The 7696-nt window shown below is 32.2% G+C and overlaps 1 long non-coding RNA gene across 1 annotated transcript in view; it reads left to right on the top strand.

Moving 5' to 3' along the window:
* Positions 1–5379: 5379 nt before the first annotated feature.
* LOC140150805 (uncharacterized) overlaps positions 5380–7696 on the top strand; it is a 29525-nt gene continuing 27208 nt past the window's right edge. Inside the window, exon 1 of the long non-coding RNA XR_011858849.1 lies at positions 5380–5741. This is a non-coding gene — a long non-coding RNA (uncharacterized lncRNA). The remainder of the gene's footprint in view (positions 5742–7696) is intronic.

Raw genomic sequence — 7696 nt, 5'->3', positions numbered from 1 at the left:
ACAACATTGGGGGATGATTAAAATATTAGGAGGATTTATCCCCATCTCCCCGGGATCTACCCCTATGGTCATTAACTCATTAGCTAAAAAAATAACACTAATAATAATAACAATAATAATAATATTAAATAAATATTAAAACTTTAAAACTTAATGTTATAAAATTAAAATATTCCCACTTTTATGTTAAATCATTGGCCATTTATTTATATAGCCTATAGTATAAAGATACCACATAATCTACATTTTAATGTGAAAGTCTGAAAGACCATAGTTGAACCAGAGAAGGTGAGATTTTGAACATAGTTCAAAATTTAATAAAACAATATAAAATAATAACAATACTATTCAATGTTGCTACACTAAATATATGAAAATAAATAAAACGTATTACTAAAATGAAGCAACCTTCTCAGTAAACACAAAACATTTTCGAGATCATTCGCAAACGGTTAGAAAAGGTTGTCAGAAAATGTTTAAATGTCGGGGTATATAAAGGGTATACAGACGATATATAAAACGTTTTTCATAACATTCAAAAATATTCTAACATTATGTTATTTAAGTGTTGACAAAATATTTCACAAAAGAAATGTTTGGAATTTTTATTAAAATAACATTTTGAAAACATTTTAAAAATATTGTTGTTGTGTGTTTTCATAACAAAACATTTTAAAACGTTTTAATGACTTTTATATAATCCGACATTTAAAGGGGCATCGCCACAGCATCATCTCCCCCACTTTTTTCAAAAAAAAGTTGAGACTTTTACATAATGTTTATGTACAAAAAAATTCATGCAGATTAATTCGTTTAGCAAAGATATGAATTTCATTCTGGTATACCAGAACGAAATTACAACACAGTCTATGGAGCAGTATAAATCATGCATAACTCGCAAACGCAAAATTGGAATCAACTGAAATTTTGGGAATAAGCTTTTTTCGTGGATATCTATACTGAAAATTGTCATAAAAAGAGGATCATCAGTGCTATGATCACGAAATACTCCTTTAATGTTATTAAAAAGTTTTTACCAAAACCAAAACCCAAAATACAACCTGCTTCCAACGTTTTAAAATTAATGTTTTGTGTTCGCTGGGTTAGGGCCTACTACAAAAATGTATTTGTATAAATTGGAAAACACTTCAGATTTATTGTCCTGCTTTTTTAACCAAAATAATAATAATAATAATAATAATTTCATTGTAGGCTGAAAAAGTTTCTCTCTCCGCCTATACCAACCGCGTGCAGTTAGGCCTATATGGCGTTTTAATTGAATTTAGGGCCTACAAATATCGCAAAGCGCATTTTAATATAACATTTTTCTGCTAAATTGGATTGGTAGGCTATTGTTTTGTTAAAATAATTACACAAAAACAAATGATACGAGAAGCAATATTGTATAAATAAAGACAAAATGACAAACGTTTTCAACTGAGTGTTTTTAAGTTATTTGACAAGTTTATAATATTCATCATGTTCATGCTGTTTGTGTGGCCTATAAGATGTTGCGAAATGATATAGGGCCTATAGGCCTAGGCCTATATTTAACATGTTAAATTAGGCCTATGATAAAAAAAAAATGTTTATAATTTCTTTAATTTAAAACAAAATCCTATACATTATAGTATATAATATTATCATCGTTTAATTGTAATTATTATTTCGTTGTTATTTTTTAAATCGTAATCATAAAGAATAAATTAAGTCATGACATCCTGCTGCTGAATCATAGGGCCTACTATCAGATAGGCCTATCTGACTTTTGCAGTTCTGAGTTTGATCATGCTAATTATCGATTATCATGTCATCATTTTTGAGAGCTATTCAGCTATGATAGGCCTACATGTATGTTTCCAGTGCGTGAATTCTTATCCATGACAATCGTCGAACGATTTTACTTTGTATGAACTTTGAACTTTATTAAATCCTATGGTACCGGTATCTGATTTGTTGAGCCAGTCCCATAATCGTTGCTATGCATTGTTATAATGCAGGCAGACGCAAAACTACTGATAGCCTATAATGTTGGCAACGTCGAATTTGCGACGGCGTTTTACAATATACTTTAATACAATCACCACCATGCGTACACATTCTCAGAATCACGTATTGACTTTATCCCTTTTTAAATCAAGCGCACGTCCTTTTTCAGGTTGGATAGTAGCTGGATTTTGATTGGTTCACATGCCATGAGGTCATCGCGAGATGGCGTGTTTCTCACAAGAAGCCTAAAAAGTTTATTACGGGACGCTAAAGACGTGCTGCAGGGCTATAAAGAATCACACACCACGAAATATGGATATCCAACAAGCTTAAACTATAAATTAGCTCCCGATAGAGGGCAGGGCTTGATAAGGGAAATTAAAATCACAAACCGCGAAAGATCGCCGACAACCGCCGCTTAATAGGGATATCCAACTAGATTGCCCCGCAGGGCTGCAAAGAACCACAAACTGCCGCGCAATTGGGATATCCAACCAGATTTCCCACAGGCCTATCGATTATAAAGAACCACAATCCGCGAAATATGGATATCCAACAAATTAAGACCACAAACCGCGAAAGATCAACAACAACTGCCGCTCAATATTGATATCCAACTAGATTGCCCGCAGGGCTATAAAGAACCACAAACCGCGGAATTTCGATATGCAACTATTGCCCCACAGGGCTTCAAAGAACCACAAGCCACGAAATATGGATATCCAACAAGCCAGATTATAAAGAACCACAAACCGCGAAATATGGATATCCAACAAATTAAGACCACAAACCGCGAATGATCAACAACAACTGCAGCTCAATATTGATATCCAACTAGATTGCCCCGCAGGGCTATAAAGAACCAAAAACAGCGAAATTTGGATATGCAACTAGATTGCCCCACATGGCTACAAAGAACCAGAAACCACGAAATATGGATATCCAACAAGCTTAAACTATAAATTAGCTCCCGATAGAGGGCAGGGCTTGATGAAAATCACAAAACAAGAAAGATCGCCGACAACCGCCGCTTAATACACCAATCCGAGAAGCGTTTACTGTATTTGGCCCTCTATTGACGGCAACACAGATGTACCAGAGCGGGAGATTTAATTCGTAATTCAATACTCATGATTGTGTATTGAATATCACTGTTGTGTACAATTCCGGGTACAATTCTGTATAGCACACAATAAATAATGGATGGAACCCCCGACCTCGGGACACCGCAGTTTTACATCGGGGACACCGCAGTAATGGCGAAGTCGGATAGGTGTATAGGAATATCGAACTAGGCTACAAAGAACCACATACATTAAAACACGATTATATTGCCTACTCGGGGCATTTTGACGCTTCCGTAGTATAGGCTTAAATATAATGCGCATTTACCAGTTCCGACTTGAAGTAGGCCTAAATCGGACTTACTCTCTGTGTCTCTCTGGCATTGTCAACATTGGGTGTGTGTTGTTCATATTTAAATTTTCTTTACATATTTACGTTGCCTTGAATAATTAAAGTATATTAAAATGTATATTGATCATTGTGTACGCCTCTTAACGTTTTGTTTTATTAATATTGTCATGAATGCAGAATTGCAACTTCAAACATCTATTTTTCGTTTTATTTGTTTTATGGAGCACATCCTAACCTGATGACTTTCCAAGCTTGGAGCTGCTTGGCTACATTCATAAAAGAAAAGAAATCTACCAAAAAACGTTGACAACGTAAAGAAATCAGCAAGTTTAAAAACCCACCTCGGCTCACTTTTTGAAACTTGGTCCCATTTTAAACACCTACAGCAAATCAGTGTTTTTATTTTATTTCAACAGAACACAGCGTTTCCAACAAGATTACAAGCCTACGTGTTATTTGTTAATCATTAATCATGATTATTATAAAACAAAACACAATAGGATATTGGTTTACCGTGCAAGAACAAGATAATAACCTTTCAGGTCGTTCCAGAAAGCTTACAAATTAATATCGCATCTGCACATTAAAGATACATAACACTTCTGGAAATGTTTTAAATTTATATAAATATGATAAAGTTTAAATCAGTACCTTTTACAAATGGGACCAAGTTTCAAAAAGTGAGCCGAGGTGGGTTTTTTTAAACTTGCTGATTTATTTACGTTGTCAACGTTTTTTTGGTAGATACATTTTACACGAAGCTAAACGAATCTGTCATTTTTCTTCTTTGGCCTAACTTTCTAAATAGCCTACAGAAATTAGCTACATGTATTTGAATGGGGCTTAAACTTTGTCAATACTGCTGTTTTCTTCGTTTTTTGCCAAATTTTTCATTTTCAAAAATGGCAATTTGAATGAATTATCCTTCACTTTTAGGCAATTTATAAACAATTTTAATTTTTCTACACTACGATGGGATTACTAAATGGGCCTTTCAGAAAAATAATGCTTCCAATTCTGCTACCAAAACAAAATGAGCAAAGTCAAAATTCGTTTCACAAAATTGATTAAACCCATTAATTCAGATGAAACGCCGCGTCTCGTCTCTTTGTTATTGGATGACGTTGCTGAGATTTGTTTGCTCATCATGGAAACTCGTTCCTTTCAATACAATCACTCTTTGTCTTCTGCCGTCACTTGCTTTCATTGTTGCGCTATATACTGTCACCGTCTTATTATTTGCATGATTAGCGTAAAACATAAATGACACAATTTGTTATGGTCACGATCATCCAAAATAACAAAATATGAATATTTATTTCTAACAATAAATACACAGTAGAAATGAGCCATCAAATGACAAAATTAATGTTATTTTTGTCGTGGTATATTTCTCCCCAATCATTGCAATAAATCGATAAATTTAAATGAAAAGTTCTGAATGTTATGCATGCGCCTTTCTACCCATTTTTGTAATTTTTTAATCGTTTTGATAATTGTAATTTTAGTATATATAGTGAACTAACAATTCTAACAATACTAACAATATCTAGATTCTACACTGCAAAAACAAGTGTTTATATTTAAACACCATATTGTGTTTATCAGAGCAACACTTAATAAACACATAATTCATGTTAATGGTCTAACACTAATGTTCATAAATTAACACTTGGTGTTATATTACAAACACTAATGTTTGTAATATAACACCAAGTGTTAATTATGAACATTAGTGTTAAAAAATTAACATTAGTGTTTGACCATTAACATGAATTATGTGTTTATTAAGTGTTGCTCTGATAAACACAATATGGTGTTTAAATATAAACACTTGTTTTTGCAGTGTAATAGGCGGATATTTTCATATATATTTTTCAAAGTTCATCCAACAGTTCTCAATCATGATTCTTCCATCGCTTTCAAACAGCAGACAAAAGGTTTCGACTCCTCATCTCATCATTGAGTACGCAGCGTATTTTTACAATGCGAGTTATCATCATTGCACCAGTTGGCTACTACATTCGCAACGTCATAAATCAATCCTGGTAATCGTTGCCGTATAAGGAATCATAATGGACCTGTACTTTTATCGATTACGTTTCTAATTAATCGATTAATTTTCATCACATCATGATACATCTGTTTTAGTCTACACTATGAAATTGAGCTAAATTGGCAGTTGTGGTAAAAGAAAACCGTATTGTTTTTTATGTCTTAAGATAATTTTGCACGTAATTACGTGTAGCATATATGACTAAGGCATTGCTGTTAAGGAAATTCGTGCAGGTGGATGCATGGAAAATACGCTTTTGTTGACAGACGCGGATGAACAGGTCAGTGCTAGTATGTCTTACAAGTAATTTGACGTTATTGTATTATATTTATAGTTTATACAACCATGTCCCTAAATTACGGTTTAAATAAAATCATGTTCAATGTAATTTCGTACTTGCCTAATAATTAAGCTAATCTAATCTATAGGAACGTTCCTTGCCAATATAAACAGTTCACTTGCCAATAATATTGAAGACTAAATTGAAATATCTGTTATTTGGCCCCTTCCTGAAGGTTTTGTGACGTAAAATTATAATATATGCAAATGTTTCAATGAGCTTGCTCAGAGTTTTCTTATATACGACGTCACGGTGGTGGGCTCTTGAAGCAGTTGTTGACATTTTACAAGATCTAATTTTTAAAAATACGATATAGCCTACTCAGTCGATTATTTAGGAAAGTGTTAATTTCCAAGGGTTTTTTTTTCATCCGTGCTTGCCCCCTCCCCCGATTTTTTTTACTTGAAAATGTTAGATAAAAAATTAATTAGAAAACACACGCAAATAAATAAATGATTAAATAAATAAATAATAAATAAATAAATAAATAAATAAATAAATAAATAAATAAATAAATAAATAAATAAATAAATAAATAAATAAATATAAATAAATAATAATAATAAATAAATAAATAATATAAATAAATAAATAAATAAATAAATAAATAAATAAATAAAACCCAGAAATAGCAGCTCATTGCAAAAATGATGTATTATATTTATGTTTCAGAGAACTGCTCTAATGAAACTAATTCGATATACATCAATTACATTGCAGGATTGTTTTTTCATTATATTATAAACAACCCTTGAAATTTACACTGAGAAGGGGAAACTGAAACCCAGTATAAAATGCATTATAAATCATCCATTAGATTCAATCAGAGATGTATAACGTCTTCCCTGATTTAATTTAGTTTATTCAATTCAATTCGGTATATAGCAGCAAGATTTATTTGGTAATGGTCATTGGTACTGCGTGAATTTAGAAATGACGCGATTTTATGGGTGGGATATTCTTACTCAATTTTCCGCTGTTTTAGTCACGTCACGTTTATGGAAGCTTATGGAATTGATAGCAAAAATCTGTATACAGTATTACTATGATTACAAGCTTGCAAGAGCCTATAGCAAATAACCGTAACATTACCCTTGCGAGGGATCAACGATGGATGAATGGACTGTCAAAAGAAAGAGGTTTGCAATTGAAGCTTTTATTACAATACTCCACCGGTTGGTGTTATTCTTTGTTTTTCAATTCATTTTTATTAAACACCCAAAACACGATAACACCCACATGTTGTTTTAAGAATGATAAATGTAAACTTATGCATGAGAGCAGGATGAAGGAAATTAAAGTAAAATTAAGAAACTGCTGGAAAATGACGATGATGTTAAGTGCTAGCTGCAGATGACGAAGCTGATGATGATGCCATGATGATGATGAAGAAGAAGAAGATGAAGATTATGGTGATATTAGTAGCTGCAGATGACGAAGATGATGATATCGATGAAGATGAAGATGAAGATGAAGATGAAGATGAAGATGAAGATGAAGATGATGATAATGATGGCAACATGATGATGATGATATTGATGATGATGGTGATGACAACTATTTTAAACTGTTGTGATTTGGTAGTTTACAGCATCTTAATTCAATTCAATTTAATTTGTTTCCATGCATCTCATATAACAATATATATCATATTACAAGATATCATATTTTAAATATATATATATATAGAAGGAGTTTAACAAAATAATACAAAATTTTATAAATATCTAAAGTTTTGCAAATACAATTTAAATACATGAGATGTAGATACCATCAAAAACGCTAGGCGTGTGGCTGTTGGCACCCAAAGTTACAACAAAATATGACAATAGAAAAAAAATACATAGATGTCAATCAGAAAATATAATTTAATTTGAATAAATGAACTAATGTAT

Source organism: Amphiura filiformis, chromosome 4 (assembly GCF_039555335.1).
Source record: "Amphiura filiformis chromosome 4, Afil_fr2py, whole genome shotgun sequence".
In the NCBI taxonomy this organism is placed as follows: domain Eukaryota; kingdom Metazoa; phylum Echinodermata; class Ophiuroidea; order Amphilepidida; family Amphiuridae; genus Amphiura; species Amphiura filiformis.
The sequence above is the reverse complement of the archived record's forward strand: the minus strand, read 5'-3'. Positions and strand labels throughout refer to the sequence as shown.